The sequence below is a fragment of the Ursus maritimus genome, unplaced genomic scaffold (genome assembly GCF_017311325.1).
Source record: "Ursus maritimus isolate PB19 unplaced genomic scaffold, ASM1731132v1 scaffold_14, whole genome shotgun sequence".
In the NCBI taxonomy this organism is placed as follows: Eukaryota; Metazoa; Chordata; class Mammalia; order Carnivora; family Ursidae; genus Ursus; species Ursus maritimus.
The window spans coordinates 20,457,732-20,476,323 of NW_024423786.1; the positions used below are offsets into that span (position 1 = coordinate 20,457,732).

Here is an 18,592-nt window from a genome sequence, read left to right on the forward strand (position 1 = left end):
TAGACACAAGGGGATATTTAACTCTCGGAGTCACCAGGGCTGTAAACAGCCATCTCACCTTTCCGCACTGTAGATGTCTTGGTTTGAGATCATTTTCTCTTATGTAGAAAGGAGGTGTGCATGGAGTTCACACAAGATGAGAATTTGGGTGACTTCACATCAGTGAGTCTCTTAAAGTTACTTAAACCCAGGAAACACTGACTCACATGTTTTAACGCCTTAACATCAGTTCACTTGCACCTGCTCACCCATTCGCCATTTTGTTTTTTTCTGCAGTTTTTATTAATTTCAAAAATGAAAAAGGAAGAAGAATCTCTTCTGCATTTCACTCACTTTTAAGTTTCTTTTGGTAAAAGATGAATAAATATGATGGTTATCATTGTCCTTCCTTCTTTCCGTCCCAGTCACTTTTTTCTGTTTCTTACATCAGCTTCCACATCTGGAGAATGTCTGTGACCTGTAGAAGTCCTCCTCCAGTCGCATGGTTCTTAGATTCGGTCTGTGAATTGAGAGAGGGCCACAGCATAAGCCCATCAAAGGGGCAAGAGGAAAAGGTTAAAAGAAAGTAAACCAAGAACTGATTTACGTGAAGTTGGAAGTTAAAGATGGTGGTGGTATTTTTCTTGGGCCTTCTTTTGGGGGAGAACAAATTCTAAGCATAATTGACTATTTAAGCTCAGTTGGGTTCATAGGTTCACAGATTTTAGGTTGATATATTTTATGAAATGGCTAAACCAGAATTTGGAACCAGGTTTGTGTTTCCCCAACTTGGGTGATTACTTAACTTAAACTACCATTGTTTTGGAACATATTAACCAGTATGCCTGGTAATTTTAAGGCACAGATTTTAAGACATGAGTCACCACTGTAAGGACTTAAGGTGAAAATACTCAAATATTCTCCGGAAATTGATGTAGTGGGGCCAAGAGCCATATTTATCCCATTCCAGGGAGAACCAGTGGTTTTAGTATAGTAGCTTTTGGGAACTCAGCCATACCAGTTAGCTGCTCCTGGCCTTAGTTTACTTGTCTGTACAATGGAATCAATGTTTGTAAGGATCCCGTGAAGAATCAATGTGAAATAGTTTTCTGACGTTTTGTCATAGTACACAGCCCATTGGATATCATCCGATGTAATCTTTGAAATAAGTGCCCCTGGAGATTTCACCCAGTGAGCAAGGACACTGGACTTTCTTTTGTTCCTTGGATGACTCACACAGCATTTGAGAATTGGAGATTTTAGTTTGCAGTCAGTGAATCTGGCGTCAGATCCCCAATTCATGTCCCCTTCCCTTCTTTTTCCCCTGTCCCTAGCATAATCAGATTCAGCATCCTTTCAAACTAGGAGAGTGAAAAAAGAAGGAAAAAATGCTCATTAAAAAAAAAAAAAGATTTTATTTATTTATTTGACAGAGGGAGAGAGAGAAAGAGAAAGCACCAGTGGGGGTCGGGGGGGAGGGGCAGAGGGAGAGGGAGAGGGAGAAACAGACTCCCTGTTAAGCAGGGAGCCAGACATGGGGCTCCATGGGGCTTGATCCCAGGACCCTGGGATCAAGAGCTGAGCTGAAGGCAGATGCTTCATGGACTGAGCCCTCCAAGCGCCCCCAAAATGCTCATTTTTGAGAGTTGATGCTTTAGTACCACCAGGTGCTGTAAGTTCTATGACTGCTTTTACAAAATCCTCTTTGCTGTGAGGACCTTCTAGCCTTGTTTTTATCAATAGCCCGTGGAAGCGATTTCTTCATCTTGGTCCTTTTAATGACAATATTATTTCCAAGTGTGGAATCCGAGTATTTTAGTTGGAGAAATGGTTTAATTTCCTCACCGTGTTGCAGTCTAGAATGTCTCCTTGTACTTTTTATTCTTTACTTGGGGATACATCCAAGTTCTCAGATATTAGGACTTAAATTTACTGTGATAAGCTGAGAATTCACCCGAACATGCCTTTGAGTTACTTCTCTCTAGATTTTTAAGTCTCCCAAGGTAAGATATGCATACAAAAATGTGAAAGCAAACCCCCAAACAAGTGTATATATCAGAAGGGACACTGAAATCATATACCATTTCTTCCCCATATCACACTGTTTAGTCTGCCTGAATTCCAGCTGTTTCTTTACTCAGGCCACCTTGTTGTGTCTTCTTCCAAATTTATCTAAGTGGAAGAATTAAGAGAAAAAGCCCTTGGGATTTCCTCCTTGGAGCAAGCTGGGAGCACTCCTCCCTCATTCCCTACTTCTGCTATCCTGCGTAGATATCAGTGAGCTTTGCTTTTTCTGCCCCCTGTGAACACATTTGGAGGTAACTGCTTTCCCCTGATCTGGTCACTGTTGGATTCTTTTTCTCTCAGTCTTAATGGCGGGTCTGGTTTAATTTTGGGGGGTGTTTCACTAGACGTGGCTAGAGTTTTTCAAAAGCACATTAGCAAGGAGGTAAATTTTGCTTTAAGTGAAGGACCAAGTAGCCTTCTTGTTCAACATATTAATCTTTGGGTCTGAAGATGACTGGTAGACACGGGAGAAACCAGAGAAAAGCAGAACATAGCTAACTTTGATGCCACTGTCTCTCTGTTCAAGGAGTACCAGGGGCTTTGCAGTTATTTCAGTTGTCTTTGGCATGTTTAGTGCCTTCCTTCAGCTCTGTAAAATCGGCAAGTAGATGATGCTACTTTCGAATGATGATACTCGAGAACAACCCTTGTTACTCGGATAGTTGAACAATCCTAATTTTGCATCTTTTTTTTGCTACTTGCTGTAGTTTTACGGTTCTGATACTCCTTGAGCTCATTTTCTGACAGGTTTTGTGGAACAAGAATCCTAAATAGATACTTACAGGAGAGGGTCTTGTCTTAATAGTGTATGTACAGAAATACTTCTGTGTTTTAGTGGCAGTTACCCCATTATAACCCTTTATGGAGGCTCCCTGCTGAGAAGGCATTCTAGAAATGGATGTCAACCAAGGGAGATTCATTCATTCCATACGTTTTCTAATTTCAAAAAATGTACACCATCAATATTTTTTCTTAATTGAACAGTTTGTTGAGCAGACGGGTGCTTTAATTATGGTGGTCTAAATTTACACACATTGCAGTGGTATTTTGCTACATTAATTACCTTACTTGTCAAGAGTAACAGGTAATTACTACATCAACTCACCCTCCTGCAGTACATGAAACATAACTTTATTTGAACAGATACAATAAGCCAGAGTAGAGCCACCCTGCACCTTAGTTTTCGATAAAGGATGGCAGTTCCCACGTGTTTGTTTTATAATGAGCCAGGTAGAGGTAAGCTCCCCCTTTTCTTTGTGTCCGTCCCACTGAAGATGCAAGCCCAGAAACATTCACAGACTCAGAGAGTATGTGGACTGGAATGGAAGGACCCTTTGGAATAATCAAATGCATCAGATATATCCTTAGTATTTCGGAGAGGGGGAGTGACTTTCCTAAGACCACACAGTCAGTAAATTAGCGTCAGAAGCAGCATTGGCACGGATTTTACCCCACCAGGCTGCTACGAAGTTTAGTGCATGTTAATGAATTTTTAAAAATAATTATAGAAAAATCATTTGGGATGGTGTACTTTGAATATTCATTCACTGCATCTCCCTTGTTTGAACTTTTAACCAGGGCTTTGGCTGCATTCAGAAGAGTATTTATCCTGTATTCTGTTGAACTGCCAGGTACAACTCCTGTCATTTGATTTCCTCTCGAGTGTACTAGTGTCAGCTTTTATGACAAGTTGTGTTAAAATTCGACTTTACCATGTTTTTTTGTAAAGGCGTGAACATTTTGGAGCATATAGGGTGCCCCTAGCAAAATTATGCAGCGTTACCTCTTCTGGTTGCCATGGCGTAGAAAGAAAGGATTTTGTTAGCTTTTAGGTGTGGTGCGGAATATACACAATGACATAATAGAGGCGGACTCTCTTAAAAGGCTTTGTCCTCTTTTTAGTCAAACACCTGTGACAGAATGACGAACTGTGGTTAACATATACTACTTACAAGTGGTTTTTCGGAGTCATCCAGGGTAGAGGAGCTCAGCTTGCAAAAAACTTCAGTACCTACGCTCCCCTTGCACCTGGCAGCAGGAGTGGGGTGACATTAAAAAGAAGTTCAAGACAGCGAGGGTTATGGATACAACTCGCAGAAATGATATGAAATGGCTTGTCCGAGAGGGTGGGCGACTCGAGCGGTGATTTGAGCTGTGCGAGGATCTCCTACCCCTCTCCGTCCACCTCACCTCGTGATGCCAGCAGTGCTGACATAGATGCCTTACTCCTGCAACTTCAGTATGTCTTGTGTATTTCAAATCACTCTGGGCTCTGCAGCTCATTATATTACTGCTCAGAGTTACTGGGTTTTACTTTCTCCTTAGTTTTTGTTTTTTGTTTTTTCTGTAAGTGAAGGATAGCATAGGCTAATTTGATTTAGTCCTTTATGCATCCCCCAAATCTCCTTGAGCACCTACTGTGGGACATTCATTGGCGAGGGGGATGGGTGCCTCGTGAGGAAGGACACAGAGCAGATTCCTGCTTTCGTGGAATTTGCCTTCAAGTAGAGGGAGGCAGAGGGAGTAAACAGTGAGAGGAAGGAGCAGTATCCTTCCCTATGAGGGACATGCATGAAGAAAATCATATGCAGCTCATATCTTGGGGAACGCCACATAATTCGATCAGGAAAGACTTCAGATGTAAGATCTAGGGGTTGAGAATGATCTCCACATACAAAGAGCTGGGGGGGGGGGGCTGTCCACGTAGAAGCAATGATGAGGACCAAGCCTGAGAGCTGGAAATATAGAGTGAACGTGGTATGGGAGAGAAAGAGCAGTGTGGCTAGCTGCGGCCGTGGGGATGGAGCTGGGTGGGAGGGTATGGGAGAGGCTGGAGACATAAACTGAGGAGAGTGCCAAAGGGCTGAGTCTTATTCTCAGACTGATGGCAGAGCACCGGAAGATAGTCACTTCTGAGTCAGGTGTCAGAATGAGCCACATGGGCAGCTGCTGGAGGACAGAGGGCAGAGCTCCCAGTGTTTCCTGGAGAGTAGACTTCCTTGGAAGAGAGGATAAAGTACTGGTCCCCTGAGGTTGAGCAAGGAACCTTGGTAGAGGCCACACCAGAGACATACTCAGCTGGTCCTGGCCTCAGTGAATCAGAAACTCTGGGGTTAGGACCCAGAAGTCCTGATAGAACAAGCCTTCTGGGTGATTCTGATAAGGACTGGAGTTTGGATACTAGTGCCGGAAAGGACTTTCCAGTTCTCCAAACCCACTGTTGACATTCTACAGAAGACGGGACCCAGTAAAGGGGTATAGCTAAGTGGTCATCCGGGGCTAACAAGAACCTGGGTCCTTTGAGCCTATTATAGTGCTCTTTCCTCAAGGGTTTTGGAGCTAAAGAATAAACAAAACCCACTCTGTTTTTTCTGAGAGCTAATTATGATATTTATAATGGAGGAGGTGGTTGGATTTTTAAGAAGGAGTAGCGCTGTGGTCTCTGAACTGAGGCTGCCTCGTTTCTCTTTTCTCAGACCATTTAGAAAAGCAATTTCAGTGTGAATAACCCCTCTCCTTTCTCCCTGTCAGTGGTAGAAAAACAAGTGTTTTGTATTAAGTTACACCATTGAGACACCTAGCAAAGGGTAATAATATTCTTTTATTTCTGAATTACTCAATATATTTGGCCTCGTTTTTGGTTTGGAAGCCCTGTTACTCCCAGGTTGTGTTTTTAAAGTCATTGGAGAAACAGAGGATTACTCCAGGGCCCAGTGTTCATGCTTGCTCATGTGTATTTTGACCAAGAGTGCCATTGGAGAATATTCCTTTGGAGAATCTCTTTACCCTCCACCCAGTCCCATCTACCTGGCTAAGTCCTGCTTACCTTCAGTGTCTTCAGCTTACAGATTATTTTTGCTCTGAAGTCTTTTCTGACCTCTTATGCTTAGGTCAAACTTGTATGATAAGTTATTCCCATGCATTTATGTTGGTTCCTAGTAGACTGTGGGCCTCATGGAAACGGAGACCTTCCTTATCTCTGTTCCAAGCTATGTTCAGCTTCAAACACAGTGTTTGGCCCACCATTAAGTCCTGAAAAAGTAACTGTCAAGTGAACGCTTTCCCTCTTCATTGAGAATTATCTGTGACGCTATTTATCAACAACAGATTTTTGGGAGACATTTTTGGGGTCTTTTCTAAAAGAAGTTTACACAGAATAATAAGGCATGGTCCCCTGGGGTCAAGACGGGGGACGTGTAGACAAAGCCAACATGGAGTATTTATTTACGGTAACTCCTGATGAAGGCTACGAGGTGTAAACTGTGTTAGGAGGTGTTATGCTAGCTCCTGTGTCTGACAACACACAGATTTCAGTGGCTTAAACGTCATAAAGGTATATGTTGTACTCCTTTCCTGTCAGTGCCTGTCCCCTGAACCTCCTCCATCTTGTGCTTGCCGCAAGAAACAAGGGGTCTCCACAGTCTTGGGGGAAGAGGAACAGGGAGCAAGGTGATTATTCGGCATGCCTGTGAGTGGTAATGCCTTGCTTCTGCTCGCATCCCTTTGACCAGAAATCAGATGGGCCAGGGAAATGGGGCAGTGTGATCTGCCTGTGTCCCCAGGAAGAAGAAAATGAAATGGAGTTAGTGATCATGTGATAGGCCCAAACAACATGTTACTTTGGTGTTAGCCACTGGGGCTTGATCCAAAGGAAGCGTAGCACCTTTGGTCTTGTAACCTGCTCGTCAATAAACACCCTTGTTCTCCCAGAGATCAAGACGAGCGGTAGCCCTCAGAGGCCCTTGATTTTTGCATGTCACGAGGAGAATGTCTTTCATTTAAATCCCAGCTAAGAGCCCATCTTCCTCTGGGGTAGGGCAGGGCGATTTGTTGATGAGCCGGGCTGTAGCGTGCATTCCCTCCACTATCTGATGAAATCTTCTACCCCAAGTGGCAAATTAGTCTGACGACACATAGGTTGGCTTTCATGTGGCAAGGCCTGTCTGCGTACTGTAATTGACCCTATTTTTCTCTTCTCCTCCTGAAGGTGACAGGTTTGGAGAGAAGAGTTCACCTGTGGTAAGGACTAACTAAATTTTCCCACTTGCCATTTTTAAGGGCTTGCAGAGGACCCACGGGCAAAATGTTAGGTCTTAAGAAGAAAACTACAGTTGCCTTTTATGACTTTAGTTTTGTGTGTGTGTGTGCTAATCTTGGTTTATTTTTGTCCAGAAGATGATAGGGGAAATTTTTCATGATACGTTAAGTGAAGGAAAAATATAATGAAGTGTTTACTTTATGATGCCTTATTATTATTATTTTTTAAGAAAGATATGTTTTTTTCTCCCATTGTCTTGCTGACCGTGTTGGTTCTCAGAGAAGGAGCTGAATTCTTTACAGTCCTCAGTCTCCCGTCCTGCCATCCTTCCCATTCAGTGAGAAGCTTGGCTGGACCAGTGGAGAGATCTGCCACGGCTGGATTTTGAGGCCCTTGTAAGGGCCAAGGGAAGGGTTTTGATCTTTACTCTGAGAGTACCGGGGAGCCATTGGAAGTATGCAAGCAGAGAGTGCGTGCCAGGTAGATATACACGTGTGTGGGGTGTGTGTGTGTGTGTGTGTGTGTGTGTGTGTGTCTTTCTGTCTGAGAGCAAGATGGATGGAGAGAAGGAAAACAATAAATGATGATCCCATTTGCCGTGTGTTTTTTGGCTGTTGGGAAAGAGCCTCCACAGGAGAGTGAGTGTGAAGACAGCATGGCGCCCTTCTCCCAGCTGACACGAGAGAGAGGTCTCCTCCCTCTTTGTGCACAGAAGTTACTTGTCAATCAGGAGCTTACCATCCCAGCTTCAAAGCAGGCAGCGCTTTGGGGGTAAATATTTATGAAATGCCAAGCTTTGTGATCAAGATGTATTTTGTTTTTAATGAGCAAATGACTCAGAATTATTTTAAGTTATTAAAAGACAAATTATTGTGTGCCATCATGGAAAAAAGGAGAGGGTGAAAGTATAATTTTGTAGCAAGCAATTTATTGGCAGCTGTAATCCTGAAGCACTCAACCTCTTTCAACAAAATTATTTATATTTTTTAAAGGCTTGAAGTATACAAATTTAATTTATTTGTGGAATCCCATTGGAAAGACTGGTAAAAAAGTAAGGTGGTCTATTCATTTGCTTCAGAGAATGTTAATTGTCTGTGTAAGTGCTGTAAACACTGTGCTTGGGACATGAGAGAGAGCACTCATCTCTCAAGATACTTCTGGTCTGAAAACAAGGTGATCAAAAGCCATCAATAAATGAGTATAAATGTACAACAAACTTCTTTTTCTTTTTGAAGTTCAGATAACTCTTTCAGATTCTATAACCAATATTTTAGATATTGCTTGTTTTAAAATATTGAACATACAAGAATTCTGAAGAAAAATATCACCTAGTCACATTTCCTCCAGGGCAAAACTGCTTGTTTTACTGTTTTTTCCTGTTCGCTATTGACACATACTTTTATGCAGTTGGGGGTCTAGTGGAGATAGAATTTTTCTATCTTGCTTATTTCATGTAACATGATAACAACCGTGTGCACATATTCTCCTGTTCCCACTGTTGTTTTTAATGACTCTGAAATAGTCCTTGGTCAGACGCCTGTCATTCACCTGCTCTTGTTCTCTTGTGATTGACATTTAGGTAAAACAGATTAATAACATTTATCCATTTTATGTCCGAAACCATCTCGTACACTTAACTGTTACAATAATATTGAGGAACCGAGATTTTTTAAAAAAGCATCTCTGTGTGTGTGTCTCTGAATTTTGTCATCCAAAAACCAAAAAAAAAAAAAAAAAAAGTGAACTAAAACCTTGTTACAACTTTACATTCTTAAGAATAATGAGGGAATGCACTTGATACATTGTCTCTGGCATTTTCTATTATTGGACACATCGCTCCTGAAATTGGTTAACAAAAAGCACATCCTCCAAAACCAGGAAACCTGTTTGATTCTAATTTGGGGAGTCTTCATGCCTAATTTGGAAACTTTGAGAGGTTGTCATTTCTTGCTCCTAGCACTCATTCTTCTAGTGACATTAGAGCCTACATATTATTTATTTTGCTTTCTTTTATTATTTTTAGGAAGTCCTTAATGTAAGGTCACTTTCAGGTAACTTGCCTACATTACCTTAATGCAGAGACTTGACTGTACTGGCTGAGCAAAGCCATCAGCTTTTTCTTCTTGTTAAAAAAGTACTTGGATTTTGGGGCGCCTGGGTGGCACAGCGGTTAAGCGTCTGCCTTCGGCTCAGGGCGTGATCCCAGCGATCTGGGATCGAGCCCCACATCAGGCTCTTCTGCTATGAGCCTGTTTCTTCCTCTCCCACTCCCCCTGCTTGTGTTCCCTCTCTCGCTGGCTGTCTCTATCTCTGTCGAATAAATAAATAAAATCTTTAAAAAAAAAAAAGTACTTGGATTTTGTCCAAAAGGCATAGGATGCCTGTAAGTGCTTCGTATGGGCAATGAGCCCATGAGTCAGGCAAAGGTACGTGACATAGGGCAAAGAATGGGACAGTGGGGTTAGAACTCATATGGAAACTGAGTGCTGCTATATATCCATCTCTTGAACCTTGGGCAAAGGAAGGCTACTCTGTCTCCTGAACATCAGTAATCAGCTCCTGGCCATCAGATATCCCGGGTGAAAAAGCTAACCAAAGACTATTTCCCATTATTTTACATAGGAAAAAAATCATAATATTATGTGTCAGTATGCAACCCCCCAACCCAATCAATTTTCTAGAACAGAAGTTGGCAAAATATGGCCGTTAGGCCTACTACGTGCTTTTGTAAATAAAGTTTTATCAGAACACAATACCCATTAGTTTACTTTATTACCTGTGGTTACTTTCTTACTACAATGGCATTGTTGAGTTGTTGGAATAGACCACTTACAGCAACATACTCTAAAATATTCATTGTCTGGCCCTTTACCGAAAAAGTTGGTCTGTCCTTATTCTAAAATATGACTAAAGTATAGCAAAATGCCTTACAGGTATAATTAATTACTATCATAGTAAGAATGTAAAAATACATAAAACATTGATTACTAAACAATTAATATGATCTCAGCATAGCAAATATATTTTATTGAAATATGGCTTTTTTTTTTTTTTTTTAATTCACTAAGAACATCTGAGACACATCCCCTTTGTTGCTGGCTTTTCAAAACCTCTACAGAAGTTTCTGACATTTTGCCAATTGTATTGTAACTTGACACTTTCCCCTCACACATTTTATTAAAAATGTTCTATTTAATTTTGGAGAATGTCATAGAATTTTTTTCTTTTATAAGCTAGAGCCAAAAATGTTTGCTTTAGAAATAAGAATTTCCCGTAAAATTTAGAAATTAGAAGGTAAGAGGCATTCAATTAGGAAAATGTCAAGTGGATATACTGTTTGCTTATATTACATTTCTTACAGGCTTAGTATTCTCATCCGTAAAATGGGACTCAGACCTCCCTGCAGGGTTGTGAACATTAAGTAAGGAAAGCTACATCTGATGCATTTTCTATCCGTAGCTTAATTAGAGGAGCAAATAATCACAGCTGGGATTTTTCCAGATTTACAGTGCCTCTGTTTAGTTATGCTGGCCTGGAGATTCAAGTGTAACTTTGGAGCCAGGGAGAAATGAGAAAGGTCTCTTTACTTGGGTAAGAGATACTGGAGATAACAGCAAACACTCCTGAATTTCAGAGCCTTTGCTTGGTGCAGTTTTATTTCTTTGGAAGCTCAGTCTGGTGCTGGCTGGTGAGGACCAGGGGTGGTGGCTCTCTTAGTCATTGTGTTTCGGGGACCCTGGCGTATTCCATTCCGAGACTCCGCTATCTGCAGGAACAGAGAGTTCTCCATTGGACCTCTAGGTGTACAGTCAGGGGAAGAGAGGACATTAGTGGTGTTCAGGAAGCTTCAGCGTCGGAAGGAATGTAACATACCCACTTCGATCTATTTCCCCAGAACTCGGGCACAAGGCCCCACCTAACGGCAAGGGAAGCTGGGAAATAATATCCCATCTGTGCATCTAGAAAGGAGAAAGGCATTTGATGGGCATCTGGCTGGTCTCTGCCACACACCGGCCATATGTTTTTTGGTTATTATAGAGGATGAATGCTTACCATAAATAAAGTGCTCAGGTACCAAGAATCTGAGAACCTATAACCGGTGTTCATGGAAAGAGCATCATTTGGAAACGGTGATGCTCATTTGGAGAATTAATCTGTATACTTGTTGAAAATACTTCAAAAATTTAGCCTGGGATCTGGATCTGCTTCTTACCTGTTACATGCCATTTATGTATCTTGGCATTCTAAAATTGCAGATCTATTGTAAGTTTAGAAATACATACGTAAGAAATGTTACATGTGATGGCTTTTTCATTCCCAGAGTGGTCTACAGTGGACTCATACGTACGTCGCTGTTCTGTAAAATCAGAAGTGATACATAGTATTGAGTAGAATTCCTTATCACGATGCTGGAGAGAACCTTTGTTGAAATACTGCCACTGTTACTTAATTCAAAGTGTACATTTTACAAAGAACCACATCAGGCGTGTTTTCCATTTTTCAGTACCTCTAGTAGATCTAAGCGTACCTTTTTTTTTAAGTTACTCATTTTAAATTATGATTATATGAATATTTTAGGATTATAATCACCATAAAATGAAGGACAGAATTTATCATACCAAAATAGAAATTTAATTTAAAGTAGAAAGAACTTGATTGCAGGGTTTAGTAGACTAGAAATATGATGTATAAGAGGATATTGAAGAACACTTTTGACAAAAACCCTTAGTAGTAGGTTTTTACAATAGATTTAGGAAAAAAAGAACAAAACCTCAGATTGCATTTAGTGATGTTTGTAAAGATCACGTTTGAGGTAGTTTCACAAAGATCAAACTTTTCTTATGTTGAAAAAGCACATTAAAGCAAAGGAACTTTTTGGTCATTCCATGGAGAAATAACTTCAAAAAAAAAATCTATTCAGTATCCTAAAGTTAGTGAAACTTCTTTGGGTAAAAGTTTCTCTTGACCATACTGTGATCCAGTGGCCTCGGTCACAAGTCAAGATTGCACATGGACGTATGTGGTTAAAAATATTTCTTTTAGTTTTCTCGGTACTCTTGGCATTTCCTGTTACCTGTCACTTTGTCCTTGACGATATTTGAGGCAGAAAACAAGTTGAGTAGACAAGGATAGTTTTCTAATCAGCTGTTCCTTCTTTTTCCCGGTGCTTCCTTGTTATATCAGAGTTCAGATTTACTATTCATGAAACACATTTTATCAGTGACCATATCAGACAAATGGAAGCTAAGCGCTGGTTAGTATGTTGAAAATAAACACGAGGGTTCTCATTAATGTCTCTGTCTGAATAATTAGCTGAGCATCGTGTACCGAGCAGCAGCGAAAGCAAGCTGCTTCTCACTGGAACGACAGGCTGACAGCCACGTCTTGGAGTATGGTCATTAGTGTGCCCCACCATCAATGTCATGTTACTGTGTCAAATTAGTTAGTGTCCCCTTAGGAGAGAAGCCGGACCTACAAATTACCCTCCCGCATCCCTGGAAACGGTGTTTGCGAAACCTGCGATCAAGTGTGAGCAAATTATTAACACGGCTCATAAATTAACTAGTTTACAGGCTTATAACATTTTACAAGTAGATAATAAAGGGTAGAAAAGTTTTCCAATTGCTTTGCCCTGATGTTAGGGCTGTGATCTGCCGACTTTTCCTTGAGGAGCCCACAGCTGATGGGTTGGTTTTTTTTTTTTTTTTTTAAAGAGGAGCAAACACATGGAGTGTCAGAACAAATGTTTGGAAAATGTAGACTTTAAAAGGAAGCAAGTGTAAACCCATTGAAAACAATATAATTAACTTCGTTATCTCATTGCTCTGATAAGTCGATGACAATGGCCCCCTTTCTTGTGGTGGCAGTTGCTCACTAATGAGTTCACCAATTAAGTTTGAACGATTACAGCCTTTGCCAACTGAAATTATCTTTAAAAATATTTTTGATTCATTCTTAGCCTACTCTTAAGCTGCCTTGTCACAGAGGGATGATGCTACATGGCGTGTTCGATTCATGTAAGAACGAAGATTCTTAAGCCATAATATGTTCGGCAAACGGTTTAAACTTTGCGTAGACGACTCATACCTAGAAAACATAATGTGGACCCATCTGGCCTGAGTTTATCTCTGATCGAGAAGAGGCACTCACTGGGAGCACCACCCCTTCACTCTCTTCTGAGCTCTGGTAGACAGGCAACCCACATAGTTTCCGGAGATACGATGTGACTATTCAAATCATAAGACTTCATACATCTCCTTTTCAGTTTCAACTTCTCTGATTAGATTCAGAAGACGTGTCGTTCGTGGATTTTTGTCTGAGTTCTCTGTTGAGGGAGACCGGCGCACGTGCGCCCCGGAGGGCTCAGGCTTTCTACTCATTCTGGAGTTCCGTTGCCCCGTGTGACAGAGCCCCTCCTGTCATCTGCAGGCCTGCATAGGTGGCATTATCATCCCCAGGATCTAGGCAGAAAGGGCCTGGCCTGCAAAACCTCGCTACTGACTGCTATTCACAAAATCTTGCTGAAACGGCTCGAGGATGAGTTGACTTAGCTGTCAGCAATTCCATCTTACTTGGAATTGGACTTGGTCAGTATTCTACTAAGACCCCAGCCACGCCGCGGAAGCGCACAGCTCGAGCACGTGCGCACATCCGCGGCTGCCTGCTTCCCTAAGAGGCGGCCTCCCAGCCTCCTCCCGCGTTCGACGTGCAACTGGAAAGAGAGCTGTGAACGGTGCCAAGTGAGATTTTGGGGTTTGGCTGTACTTAAAACAAAACAAACCCCCAAACAGGGTGCTTGTGTGCGTGTGTGCGCGTTTGTCGTTTCTTTTTTTTTTTTTTTTAAAGATTTTATTTATTTATTCGACAGAGATAGAGACAGCCAGCGAGAGAGGGAACACAAGCAGGGGGAGTGGGAGAGGAAGAAGCAGGCTCCCAGCAGAGGAGCCTGATGTGGGGCTCGATCCCATAACGCTGGGATCACGCCCTGAGCCGAAGGCAGACGCTTAACCGCTGTGCCACCCAGGCGCCCCAGCGTTTGTCGTTTCTACTTAGATGTGCCGGGAGAGACCAAAAGACTAAAACCCAAAGCGAAATCCTCACTGACACTCAGGGATCGTCTTGCCCTGACTTTTCATACCACGTTGTCTAATGCAGAGTGTGAGCTAATGAAATGCTGATTCTATAAGGAAAGAGGCAAAAGAGAGGCTTAGATACGTGACAGCATATTGGATGTAAAAGTCGTGTCCACAAGGAATACCCGGGACTCATGTGAATGCCTCCCTTCTGAAGCGTCGCCATTGGCCTCTCCCATTAACCTCTTCTCTTCTCTCTGCTTTCAGTGTCCCTCCGTGTGTTGCAGTCCTCTGGCATCATGCATGCCCCCAACCAGTGACCCCCAGGCTTTTTATGGCTGTGAGACACGTTAAAAGTTCAGGGTAAGTGGCAAACAACACGAATACCGTGTCCCACTTGAAAACCGCAACCCACCTTTGCAGGTGAGCCTGTAGCAGATACGTAGTTTCTCGGAAGACAGTGGAATGGCTCATTATGAAGCAGAGCTTCCAAAGCCAGCAGGAGTAAGTGTGTCGTCCTCTAAGCTAGCTCTGTGGCTTTCAAGAATAGCATCTGTAACTTGGATCGGATTTGTGGAAAGGTCATCAAATGCAGGGTCTGGAGATTTTGTCTCTGAAACAGCCCAATGTTACCTCTTGTCAGCTTCCTGGGCCATAGAGTCGAGGTTGCGATTTTGTGGTCAACTCTGCTGCTGAACACAGAATCAACCGGGGACAGTATGCAAACAGATGGGTGTGACTGGTCCAACAGGACTACAAAAAACAGTCCGTGGGCCATATTTGACCTGAAGGCCATAGTTTGCTGGCCCCTCAGCTAAGCATCAAAGAGGGTAAAGAGGATAAAGAAGGTACCTCACTGGGTAGCAGTCTCTCTGATCTCGAGCAAACCATTTTTCAAGAAGAAACGAGAATAAAAAAAAAAAATACCTGCCCTGACTACCACGCAGGGTGTAGTTTTAAGGATGAAACAGGATATAATGTATACGAAAGCACTTTGAAAATTTCGAAACTCCTTACAAATATAATAGATGGCTCTCTACACTCATTCTGTTTCACCCAGTGGAGTCTGCCTTCTTCACCCTTTTAATCATATTGGGCTTTCATGAGCTAAATGAGTGTGGGGGAAAGCTCTTTTATTTTCTAAGTAATGTGGTTTTTCTGTATGTTCCTTCCACTTCGCAGTTGATGGACAAGCTGTTGAAATGTCTCTTCAGTATCAAATATGGATGAAGGGATATATGGGTAGATTATGGCAGGCTAACGATCAAATGCCAATGAAGAATGATTAAATTTCCTTTAATCATCAGATTCTGAAAGTGTTTTAAGATCTTCCACCTTTAATATAGTCCTTAATAAATAATAATGCTTTGGATGTCTACAAGTATGTTTGAATTTCACAAGTGTTGCATGTCAAAACAGAGAGACAGGTTCAGCAAATATGCTTCCTGGGCTAGTGGTAGTAATTAAGAAGGAAAGTCATACTTAAACAAACAGCTTGGTGAATAGAGGAGTAATCAGAATCCCAATTCATGAGTTTCCTCGATTTTTTTTCCCTCTCAGAAAAAATAGGGTAGTCTTCAGACATGTTTTCATATCATTATATCATATAAGAATTGTTTTCTAGTAACAGAGATGCAACTATATAAGTTTTTAAAAACGAGTTGCATATTCTCTCTCATAAAGGGTGTTTGGGGAAGAGCAGTTTGTGCTTTCTGTCTTTGTTCAAGTGTTGTTCTGTTTTCAAGGTCACATTATAGCTGCTGGCTATCCAGCCATTGCCTCTACATCCTGAAGAAAGAGGCAGAAGTACAAGGGTCAGAAAGAGTAGTCCTTTCAGTTGGGGCAGGCCTCTTTAAATTTTCTTTTAAATTTTCCCTGCAGTTTTAATGACTTCTATCTACTTACATCCTTTTAGTAACCCTTAACATAAGAGCATCTCGGAAGTGTCTGTCCAGATAAATTCCACATTCTAGTAGTAAGGAAGAAGAGGTAAATGGCTCCCGAGCCACAGTTGTAATTCCTTATATAAAATTATGATATGAATTTTTCTTACACGTTTTCAGTGAATGTCTTCTGTCTTCCATTGACTTGTATGTAATCTCTAATTTGAATTTCACATGTTTAAATTTCAGTTTCTTTGATTTTCAGTGGAGATACATAGCTCAGTAAATATTTTAGGACCATAGTATTCTTACTGAAAGTGCCATGGCAAATCTGAGGAATCAGTTTCTTTCCCAAGAGAGCTATCCACCAAAATTTAAGCTTGAGAATTTTCTAATGCATTTCCTCTCCTTTGGATACAAGCTTTTGTCAAAGCTTGAGTACCTGCCTGAGGTCCTAGCGACATGCGGCCTTATACCCAATTCTGTTCACACCAATATTCGCAGGGGACATTGCTGATGGCTTTGACAGGAGAACGCTGTGCGCCCCGCATCTCTGTGATTTGCTGGCTCCCACATCTCTGCTGAAAACTTAACTTTGGGTAATGGGGAGCACAAGGCCCCTGTCCCATTTTTCTAACTCAGACTGGCCTTACGTTACTCTTGTGAAAATTTCCATCTCATGGAATGAGTAGAATGAGACTTCTCAATGCTTCATTATATAGTGTCTGCCCGTACCGGCCTTCGCTACGCTCATGACTCACGGTAGTTGATGCATCCACAAACATTCCCGAGTGCCTGCTGTGGACATGGGGCAGCCGTGTGCCGAAGAGTGTCTGCTTTGAAGATAGATCAGCCGAGAATCAGATTCCACCTTTTCTACTTACTGGCTGAGTGACATGGGGCAAGTTACTTAACTTCTCTGGGCCACTGCCACCTCATCTGGGAGATGGGGCTAAAAACAGGAGCTAGCTCCCTGTGAGAAGTCAGTGAGGTGATGTTCATAAAGCGCTTAGCACAGCTCCCGGTGGGGGGTAGATGGCCGCACGGTGCTACACAGCCCGGGTGATGTGGAGGAAATCCCGGTCTCTGAGGAGTTTTTACTGTCCTGCGGCTGGTTCGTTGGTCACTGTCTCACTGTAGATAATGTATATTTCACAATCCATTGCTTCCATCCCAGGATTCTCTTACAAGTTCAAGTAGAGCCTTGGGGGCCGGCTTTGATGCCCGTCTTCAAGGACTCTGCGGCCACGTGTTCTCCTGGACAGCCCTTCTAACAGAACTTAGATCTCTGGGTCCCTTTTTGACCATTTCCCCTGAGAGGTGTGCCGTTCTTTTTCTTTTCTTTCTTTCTTTTTTTTTTTTATTCCATTTTTTTACTTACTCAGGCAGTGGGCCTGCCCCGCAAGCAGAATTCACTGACTGCTTTCACGCTGGTATTGCTGATGATAATCTGAAACTCCGTAGGGTTTCACTCCTGCGGGGTGATGCCCCATGATGTTGATCTCGCCCTGCCTCGTCCCGGGCCCTGCCTCTGTGCTGAGTCTGCACAGCAGGCCCCGGTCCCCACAGATCTTCTCGGTAGCAGCCCTCCGAGAACAGTGTCGTCTGCTCACAGAAACTGTGGCGCGAGTGTGTCAGAGATGGTGGCCGTGTCCACGGACGGCCCCATCGGCCGTGTGTCCCGAAGATTGACAAGTGGTGGCGCTTTCTGGATGGTGGCTGGTGGTGGAAAGGCAGTTGACTCTCTGGAAATCGTGTCTTGAAGATGTTGCCTGTTCAAGAGACTCTTAGAAGCTTTGGGCTTTTGCTGTATGGTTCCCAATCTTTTATTTAGACACCACTGCCGTGCTCAGATGCCATAAAAGCCCAGTTGCCTCTGAGCCATGGTGTTCTCTTCCTGGAACCATTTCTCTGGTTCACAGGCTCCCTCCCTCATTCCTTATTGCTCAGTTCAAATATCAGCTTCGTGGGGGAGGTCTTCCCTGAACACCCACACTAAAGATTTCCCTCCTCCTCCCCTCCCCTCCCCTTCTCACTGTCCTCCATCCAAGCCTCTTGATTGTTCTGAATGTACCTGTTTGCCAGGTACTGTGCCCAGGGCAGGTCTGCGTGATTCAGTGTGTCTCCTCTCCGCTGACGGTGGCCAGTGGCTGATACGTGCGCTCCCAGTTAGTAGTGGTGGAAATAGAGTCCATTTGGGGATTTCCCTGTGAATTTCTGTGTTTTCATGATACCTAAGAGGACCGCATCTGGGTGAGAGGGGAAGAGAAGAGATAAAACCACACACATCACCTTTATTATAGGAATAGAATACTGCCCCTGGGTTTTCTCTGGAAAGTTTCCACTCTATACTAAACAAGTCTTTGATACTCTGTGTGTCCCATCCAGAAAGGGTTATATATCATCTTTGCCGTGAAGACAGAATCATTTGTCATTTGGGCCGAAAGTGTACTGTGGGTGGTACAGGTTAATTAAGGACATTGGATTCGGAGATCAAATCCCAGCACTCTCGTTCACTGGCTCTTTGTCCTTGGACAAATCGCTTTCTCTTC

The 18,592-nt window shown here is 42.6% G+C and overlaps 1 protein-coding gene across 5 annotated transcripts in view; it reads left to right on the forward strand.

The window, feature by feature from the left end:
- Positions 1 to 18,592, forward strand: part of FOXP1 (forkhead box P1) — a 576,958-nt gene that overhangs the window by 192,478 nt on the left and 365,888 nt on the right. For all 5 annotated transcript variants that reach the window (XM_040628561.1, XM_040628562.1, XM_040628558.1 and 2 more), the window contains one exon: positions 14,425 to 14,520. The gene's annotated coding sequence lies outside the window, so the exon portion shown is untranslated. The remainder of the gene's footprint in view (positions 1 to 14,424; positions 14,521 to 18,592) is intronic.